Below are 10225 nucleotides of genomic sequence, written 5' to 3' on the forward strand. Positions count from 1 at the left end.
CGGTTTGTTTTGGGTGTTTTGGAGAAATTCGTTTTTCCACAAAAATACTCATCAAGTTTTTGGAGCCGTTGCCGGGGATTGATTAGATTGATAATGATTAAGTGAGGTGGTGATCTAGATCAAGCACTTTTTCTTTATTTTTCTCTAATTTTGACTAACCCACTAACTGTTTGAATTTTTGCCTAAACTAACACTAACTTTGCTCTCTCAGTAGAGTACATTGCTTTTCTGGTTCTGTGTCTGTTTCTTGTTGTTCTGTACAACAAAAGCAATTTTCTTCTGATTTTCTCTCCAAGCCTATTAACTGTTTGACACATTGTGTCAACTAATCCTCTGACTACATTCTGGCATGAGAATATCCAATTTTTATTTGGATCGTTTGTGATTGTGCAGGTCATGGAGGAAAGGAATCCTACAGCAAGAGGAGAAAAACTGAGGCATTATGATTTCCAGCCTCCATAATCAAAGAGCAAGATGTCAAGCTAGTGACAATAAAAGAGCGCTTGTTGGGAGGCAACCCAACCGGAAGTAACCATCTTTTCATATCTATTTTAATAAAAAGGCTAATTAGTTTTATCTATATTGCAAGAAGCTAAGTTTGGTGTTGCACACCAAAATAATCTTAGGGAGAATGAAGGATTCTAAGTTTGGTGTTCCACCAAAATCCCATCATAAAACACATTCTCACTTTCTGCATAATGCTGGCTTCAAGCATGTTGGATGAACTAGTTAACTATTCTGCTGTTTCCTAGTTTTCAGTTTTATTGCTTTTGAAAAAAAAAAAAGAAAAAGAGTTTCACACATGGTTGATTCGATGCATGAGAACCATTGGCAAGGTACTAAGTTTGGTGTTCCCACACCAAAGTAAGTTCAAAAGCCCACAAATGAATCATGCAAGCTAACCATTTCTTCTTTCAAGTGCTTGGGGAACAAGCAACTTTCAATATCACTGCAGAGTACCATACAAACTTTTGGGAAGATTAAGCATCATCAACCAAAGAGATGAAAGATGAACGGGAAGGCCAGCACTAATGATGATGAGAAGTAAAGCAAGCGAACTCCAAAAGGTTGTATTGTTAAGTGATTATCTTACATCAAACACTGCTATGATTGAGAGTGGTTTAGTTTCCCTGATTATCTGTCTGTTTAGCATGGTTTCTTTTCTGAAATTCAATAAGCAAGATGCTTGATCATTTACAACATCATACTCTCCAAAACTTGTTTGCACTCAATGTTCAAAAAAAAATTGCATCACATGAAAGTTCTTTGAAAAGAAGGATTGAGGAATTAAACAATTTTGAGGCAAGCAAAAGATTAGGAGAAGTGGTGGTTCTAGTTGTATGAATATGTATTGAGGTTGCATGCTTGTGAAAACTTGCATGGGAGCTCATAGGCAGGACATGAAGTTCAAAGAAGTATTGTGGAGATTCTCAAAAATCTATTGATCCAAGAAGCAGCAAACAAAACAAAAGAAAGAAAAGAAAATACAAAGACAAAAAGAACATGGCCCAAGGCTCTGAGCATCAATTACTAGGCAGAAAAGAAAGAAGAAACAATGACTCAAAGAGTTGTTAGCCTAGTAAAATGCTTGTGGTTGAGTTGTGTCAAAGAAAGAGGCTTGAGCAAGTAAATCCTTAGGGGTGCTTCAACACCTAATACCTTAAAACCAACTGGTTTAGGAGTATTGATTGAAAGCTTATCTAAAGAGCCGCTTTGAGACATGACACTTAGAGTCAAGGCCAAAGCAAAGAAACTATAAGCTGCTTCAAGGTGACTACATATAAAGAGATCTCCATGATACCATTTGGATGAAAATCCTAAGACCTAAGACTCCCAATATGTGAGGACTAGTAAGCACTGAAGCCCTTACATGAGCATATGATTTAGAATTTACCCCACTGTTACTTGATCACTTCACTCACAGGACCTGACAAGTTGTTCTTCAATCCATCTTAAATAAAAGAACCATTGAGCATAAATCATTTCTTGCTTGAGGACAAGCAAGCTTTAAATTTGGTGTTGTGATGATAAGTCATCTTAGCCTAGTTTCACTAGCCTTTTTCTTTTGTTTTCAATTGAATTATGCACTTTCTTGAGCCATAAGCAAGCCAATTGAGTAGATTTTCATGCTTCCTTTGATTTAATCAACCATGTATAAATTCATGCAATTTCATGAGGTTTTATGCTATAATTGTCACATATTATGAAAGAATGAATATCTCATAATTTTGAGCATAGCTTTGATGTGTTTGGTTGATTAATGATAGGTGAAGAAAGCTTGGAGAAAGGTTGAAGCAAGAAGGAATGGTTAGGAGGAAGAGAGGACAAAAGGTTTGAGCAAAAGTTTGCCTCAAACTTTTTATCAAACTTTTGGAATAAGTGAAAATGAACCAGGGAGCAAAAAGCTGGACCAAAAGTTTGCCTCAAACTTTTGTGCAAACTTTTGGGCAAAAAGCTGGAGCAAAAGTTTGCCTCAAACTTTTGTGCAAACTTTTGGGCAAAAAGCTGGAGCAAAAGTTAGCCTCAAACTTTTTGGCAAACTTTTGGCATCACAAATCAACACCCTGGAGAGCAAACGTTTGTGCCAACGTTAGCCTCTAACTTTTTGGCTAATGTTGGCGCCATGAGTGTGCAAGGGGAGGCCAACGTTGGAGCAAAAGTTTGACCCCAAACTTTTGCCCCAGCGTTGATATTAGCAAAAGAGGGTGGCTGATGTGAAAAGTTGGAGTAAAAGTTTGCCTCAAACTTTTACTCAAACTTTTACTCAAGCTTTCATGATTCCAAACCCGGTTCAATTCGGTTCTTCTCCAAACTCCAAGAGCAATCAACCAAGGCCTCTATCAACCCAATTCCATCAAGAGCAAAGGCCCAATTGAAGGCTTGAGGACCATTTGAAGAAAGTGTATAAATAGCATAGGATTTAAGTTTTTCAGGGAGCTTCCTTTTTAGAATTTTTCAATACTTGCAGCAGAGAGCTCATTTTACATTCTAGCATTGTTATTTTAATTCAAGAGAATTGGGGAGGAGAATTGATCTCTCTTCTTCCTTGTTCTTGCCTAGCACTCTTTAATTTTCTTGCTTCGGATCTTGGGTGGAGAATTGAAGAACTTCTGTTTCAATCTCACCTTGGGATCTTGTTTAATTCTCTGCTTAATTGAATTTCAGTTTCTGTTACTTGCGCTCTCATCTACTTTCTCTGCAATTTACATTTCCTTTGCAATTACTCTTGTTGGATCTAGGAAGGCATTGAGATCTAGACTTGGTTATCTAGTCTCATGAGTCCTGAGATCTGAATTCCAATTTTACATCCTCTGTTGAATGTTTTTCAATCTCATTCACATTTCTGTTTTAAGATCCGGTTCGATTCAAGTCACCCTTTACTTCTCTGTTTGTTGCAATTTACTTTTCCTTGTTTAAATTCTGCAAATCCAATTCCCAATTCCCTTTACAATTCAAGCCATTTACATTTCTTGCACTTTAAGATTCTGCAATTTACATTTCTTGTGTTCTAAGTTTCTGCCATTTAATTTCTTGTTCTTTAAGATTTAGCACTTTAAATTTCGGTTATCTTTAATTTCATGCGAATTTCCCATTCCCTTTACTTTCCATGCAATTTACATTCTGCAAATCAAAAATCACTCAACCAAATGATGCGGTTCCAGTTACGTTGGAAAGCTAACATCCAGGGTTTCAAAATGATATAAGATGTGCCATAGTTGCATCACGTTTAGAGGGGCGCGCACGCACCGATTTGCACGTGATTTATTAAAAGCAAATTAGTGGCCAGCGAATTCTAAGGCATTTTGGGCCCAATCCAACTCATTTCTAATGCTATTTGACCCAAGGATTAAAGAGGGATGAGACATCTAGTTATTAGTTTAGTTTTACTTTAGTTTTCACATGCTTTTAGTTAGTTTCTAGAGAGAGAAGCTCTCTCTTCTCTCTAGAATTAGGAGTAAGTTAGATCTATGTTTAATTCATGCTTTGATTTACTTTTCCTTTATCAATTCTTCTTCTTCTACCTTTCCTCTCTCTAGTTTAGGATTTATTTCGTGTAATTCTTTACTTTTATGTTGATGCATCTTTGTTCTTCCATTTTCATTTTAATGCAATTTATGTTTTCATGTTCCTTTATTGTTCATTTGATTTGTTGTTGTTTAATTTCTTGCAATTGAGTAGTGTAGATTTACTTTCCTTGCACTCTTTACTATGCTTTCCTTTTATGCCTTTCAAGTGTTTGATAAAATGCTTGGTTGGATTTTAGAGTAGAATTTTGTGCTCTTGGCTTGGGAAGGTAACTTAGGAACTCTTGAGTTACTAATGTCCAAGTGATTAACGATTGGGAGCCATTAACGCTAGATCTCACTAATTGATTTGGTGGAGAACTAGGACTTATGGTCTTGGATTGACATAGCTCACTTGACCTTCCTTTATTAGTTAGGGGTTAACTTAGTGGGGTTGGTCCTTGCCAATTCTCATGTTGTGGTTAGTGATTAGGATAGAGATCCTTGACCACCAAATCTTGCCAAGGCCTTTTTGTTATTTGAATTTCATTTCCATTTACTTTTCATGTTTCTTATCCAAAAACCCCAAAATACTTCATAACCAATAACAAGACACTTCATTGTAATTCCTAGGGAGAACGACCCGAGGTTCAATACTTCGGTTTATAAATTTAGGGGTTTATACTTGTGACAAACAATCTTTTGTATGAAAGGATTATTGATTGGTTTAGAAACTATACCTTACAACGAGACTTTATTTGAGAATTTCTAAACCGTCAAAAGTCTAATCATCAAAATGGCGTCGTTGCCGGGGATTGCAATGGTGTTGTATTATTGGTTATTGTATATATGTGAATATTGTGAATAGCTTGGTTTTTGGATTTCTTGTTAGTTTTTGCTAGTTTAGGATTTTGTTTCATTATTTTTCTATTAGCTTTTGAATTTTATTTTCTCTTTTCACTATGAATTCTCACTTTGGCTATGAGTGTGATTACAACTATGTTGTAGGAAATGAGAGCTACAATGAAGAAATGCATCAAGGATGGAACAATCAAAGGTGGGAGGAGCCATATGCATATGATCAATCCTCTTGGCAACAACCTCCACCAATGCACTATGAAGAAGAGCCATTCTATGATGCATATCAATCCAACGGCTATGGTGAATCTCCTTGTAACTTTCAAGAACCACCACCATATGCCTATGAATCATATCCTCAACATAAACCTCAACCACACTCACAAGCCTCCTTTCACCAAACACATCCATATGACCCTAACCCATATCCATCCTACCAACCACCTTTTGAACCATATGAGCTATACATGGAACCACCATTCCAATATCAATACTCCCAAGAACCACCTCAATATACACCACCATATCCTTACCAAGAAGAACCATCTCCCTATTATGAACCCTTTCTCCAAGATAATGAACCCTCTTATCCACTCCAAATCCCAATGGATGAAATCCTTAGCCTTATACTTCAAGGGCAAGGAGAAATACAAAAGGAGACACTATAATTTGTGGCTACCTTGACCAAGGTAGTAAGCATTTTAGCCTCCTAATGCTTGAGCACTCAAAGCACTCCCATGGTCACATGTGGAGAATTAGTTGAAAAGCATAGCATGAAGGAGATATTGGAAACTCCGATGGGTGATGAGGGATGCCACTTTGTGTTAGAACAATTGGAGGAGCCTATGATCATTGAAGAAAAGGAAGAAGTGGTTGAAGACTTAGGAGATGCGAAACCTCCTTGGGAACCTAGAGTTAAAGAGAACCTCTCCAAGAAGATTGAATTTGATGTTGAGGAAGAATGTGCACAACCTCCAAGGCATATTCCATATGAAGACTTGGAAGGAATGAAGCAAGAATTGAGTTCCCTTGGTGATGAAGATCATGCATCCAATCTTCTTGGTGGTGAATCCTTTGAATTTGAAGAACCTCCTTCTCCCATTAAGATGGAAAGCAATGTGGAGGTAGATTTCTCTCAACCTCCCATTTATGATCTGAGTGATGGAGAAGAGTTAGAGAAAATTGATGAACAAAGGATTGAAAGTGAAGACGTTTGTGAAGAGGTGGAAGTGATCAAGGAAGAACACAAGGGAGTAGAGCTTACAAGCACATTGGAGATACCTCTCCCCAAGCCACCACCATGCATTCTTTCATTCAAGTGGGTAAATTCCTTATACTTAAGCTTTATTATTCCCCTTTAATATGGTTTGCTTGAGACGGATGGTCAACTTAGACATATTTGTGGCTTTAAGAGTAAAAGGGAGATGGCTAGTGGTTGGAAACATTATTCTAGGCCCATTATAGTTGCATGTTCAAAGCTTAATTGCAAAGTTTGGTGTAGAGCTAGATTGTTTCGGTCTAGGAGAATGTTTGGTCACTTTATTGAGAATTCTAAGCTCATGCCACCCAAATGGAATAATGATAATCAACTCAAAGATGGGTGTGGCAACAAGATATGGGATCCGGAAATACATGAGGATCAATTTTGGGAGCCCATAATCTATGAAGAACTCCATCAAAGCTTGGGAAAATTGAACTTGAAGAATGGAGCTTATTGGAAATGCAAGCATTGGTGGTTGTTCAAGGATGATTTCAAGCACAAGCCACCTTGATGGAGCTCTCCATAAGTCCAACTTAAGGACAATAAACAAAAGTGTTAGGTGGGAGACACCCCACCATGGTAAACCTCTTTTCATTTTCTCTTTTTTTACATATTGGTAATTAGTTTAAATTTATGTTTTTGGTTGATTTGTTGAGTATAATTGGTACTTAGTATGTTAAATAAGGTTTTATGGTTTTTTGGTAGTTGTTTTGAGGTTAGAATGCTTGGATTGGTGCAAAAAAAAATTAGAAAAAAAAATTTTGAAAAAAAAAAAAAAATAGAGCACCATCCACGCGTATGCGCACTGTGCGCGTATGCGTGCATCAAGCATTTTCGCCTACCCACACGGACGCGCCATGTACGCGTACGCGTGGATTGAGAAATTCCACCCCCAAGCCAAAAACCCGAGAGTTATGCGAACGTTGCGCGCGCATTGTGCCTTTGGCACAAAACAACTCGTGCGTACGCGCACATGACGCGTATGCGCCACTCTTGAAATAAGCCATCGACGCGGATGCACCATGTACGCGTACGCGTCGCGTCCATTGCACCACCTTCCACGTGCGCGCGCCATGCGTGCGTAGGCGCGGATGCCCTTCCTTCAACACATCTCTTTTCTTTTCCTCTTTCCATTTCTTTCTTTCCCCTTTCTTCTTCCCTTCTTCTACCCCTCATCCAACACTCCCAAACACCATTGATGACCATTTATTTTAGTTAACTAATTAGTTAGTTAGTTAGTTGATTAGTTAGTTTTAGTTAGTTTTCATTTCATTTTCTCTTTTTCATTGTAAGTGTTGGATTGTTATTCTTGTTTACCATATATTGCTACTTATTGTTGAGGTTATATTTTACTACCTAGTTTTAAGTTTTTCATGCTTACCTTTTAAGAATACCAAGTGATGAGAATTGCCCTTGAGCTTGTAACTCTTCTTGCATTGCATGATTTGGCCACCATATGATTTGAACCTTATTCTTTGATTAGGCAATCTCTTGACATTGGATGGTGTGCATTTACCTTAATGCATTGTATTTCACGATCATATGCATCTATATGCTTATAGCTTGAATGCCTTCATGCTTCTTTAATGCTTGTTTTACCTTACAAGTTTACTTAGAGCATCTCAAGCACACTAGGATAAGTGAAGTGCATGCTTCTTTTGTGACATCGCTTTTTATGCTAGTGTGTGTTCTAAAAGGCGCCTAATTTAGAATTCACACACTCATTTGTCATTATTGTCACACTAATTCACTCACTCAATTCTAGTGATTTGTACCTCATTCCCAACAATGTATGCTTCCTTGCTTTTGTATTTTCTCATCTTATGGTGTTATATTTTTATTTTTCATGATTAATGCACCACAAGCAAAAATGAAAGCGGAAGAAAGAACACACAGCAACCGGTTCGTACCCCCTAGCTCATCTTTGAATGCACCGAGGATGGTGCAATCTTCAAGTGTGGGGAGGTCGTCCGACCAGTCGGCGATTTTGGGTGACAAATTTCTAATCTCAACACTTTTGCATTTCATTTTAGGTTTTTAGGATTTTTTATTGCATTTTCTTAATTTTGCATATATATACATAATAAGTTTAGTCAAAATAATGAGGTTTTTCAAGAATTCTATATATAGGGCACCAATTGATTTGAGTGAAAACTTTTCATAGAACTTGCTTGAATTATACATATATTGTGGATCATGTTTTGAGCTAAGACCACAAGCAAGTGAGATTTGAGCCTAATGGTGTGGTTACATCTTATAACCACTTATTTTCCTTCTTGTGTGCATTATTCTCTTTTTATGATTGTAATCTTTGATTTGTTTGATTCTTTATGTCCATTATTTTGTGTATTCATGCATTTATATGATTGAGGCCATCATTTTATTTAGCTCGCTTACCCAAATAGCCTTACCTTTTATCTTCCATTATTAGCCAATTTGAGCCTACGATTAATCCACTTGTTCTTAATTTAGCACATTACAAGCCTTAAAGCGGAAAATAATAAATGTCCTTATTTGGATCTTTGATTAGCTTAGGGTAGAGTGTGTGTATCATTCAAGTGTGGGGACCTTGGGACATTGGGGGAATAAAAGGGTAGTTTTATATTTTTATTGAAATTATTGGGAATTGGGTACGTGCTCATGTATTGATAAAATGTATAGACCTTATGCATTGATGTTCTTGTATATAGTTTGAAAGAAAGAAAAAAATGATGAGAAAAAAAAATAAAAAAGAAAAAGAAACAAAAAGAAGAGCATGGAAAAGAAAAGAAAAAAATAGAAAAAGAAAGAAACAAATAAAAAGAAAGAAATAAAAAGGGGACAAAATACCCCAAGCAAAGCTCAATAAGGGTCAATGCATAAGTGTTGTGAAATGAAAAGGAAATGCATGAGTATGTGAAAAAGTGAGAAAAATGGGTAGTTAGGTTAGCTTTAAAATTGTATAGGATGTCATAGGTTAGGTGGAAAGTTTAAGCGTATCAAAGATTCAAATTTTAAGCTCACTTGACCAAATATGCATCCTACCTTGACCCTAGCCCTATTACAACCAATGAAAAGACCTCATGATAGGTGTATGCATACATGAAATAAATGTTGATTGTTAGAAGAAAAACAAATCTTGGAAAACATGATTAGGGGAGAATTGAGTGAATCAACCCTAAACACTTGAGCGAATAGAGTGCAAACACATCTGGTGAGGGTTTGATGCTCAATTACATGTTTTCACCTACGATCATCATTCTTCATGCAAGTTTGTAAAAATATTTAATAGCTCAATTCAATTGTGGTTTAGCATGGTTGCCAATACCTTTAGCCCTTGTGCATATATGCTTCTTGGACATTGATTTATTTTGGCCAAGCAATTGCATTCATATAGATAGTTGCATATAGGTAGATTGCATTTAGTTACTTTACATTGAATAAATGTTGATGCCCTTTGCTTTCTCTTGGTTTAAGCATGAGAACATGCTTGGTTTAAGTGTGGGGAGGTTGATAAACCCCATATTTAGGGTTTATCTTGTGTTGAATTTAGAGGGTTTTATCATCTTTTCCCACATTTATCCAATGAAATAGCATGGTTTTATAACTTCTCCTTTAATTGTGCTTAAGAGTGAAAACATGCTTTTTAGGTCTTACAATAGCTAAATTTAATTTACCTTGATTCCATTAGGTGCCTTGATATGTTTGTTAAGTGATTTCAGATTTGGGAGGCAAGATTGGATCAAAGAAATGAAGGAAAAGCATGTAAAATTGGAGAACTCATGAAGAAATGAAGGAATCGCAAAAGCTGTCAAGCCGACCTCTTCGCACTTAATCGACCATAACTTGAGCTACAGAGATCCAAATGACGCGGTTCCAGTTGCGTTGAAAAGCTAACATCTGGGGTTTGAAATGATATAAGATTTGCCATAGTTGCATCACGTTTAGAGGGGCGTGCACGCAGCGATTTGCACGTGATTCATTAAAAGAAAATTAGTGGCCAGCGAATTCTAAGGCATTTTGGGCCCAATCCAACTCATTTCTAATGCTATTTGACCCAAGGATTAAAGAGGGATGAGACATCTAGTCATTAGTTTAGTTTTATTTTAGTTTTCACATGCTT

This window comes from Arachis ipaensis, chromosome B8 (genome assembly GCF_059453495.1).
Source record: "Arachis ipaensis isolate K30076 ecotype BB chromosome B8, ASM5945349v1, whole genome shotgun sequence".
NCBI classification, from domain to species: Eukaryota; Viridiplantae; Streptophyta; class Magnoliopsida; order Fabales; family Fabaceae; genus Arachis; species Arachis ipaensis.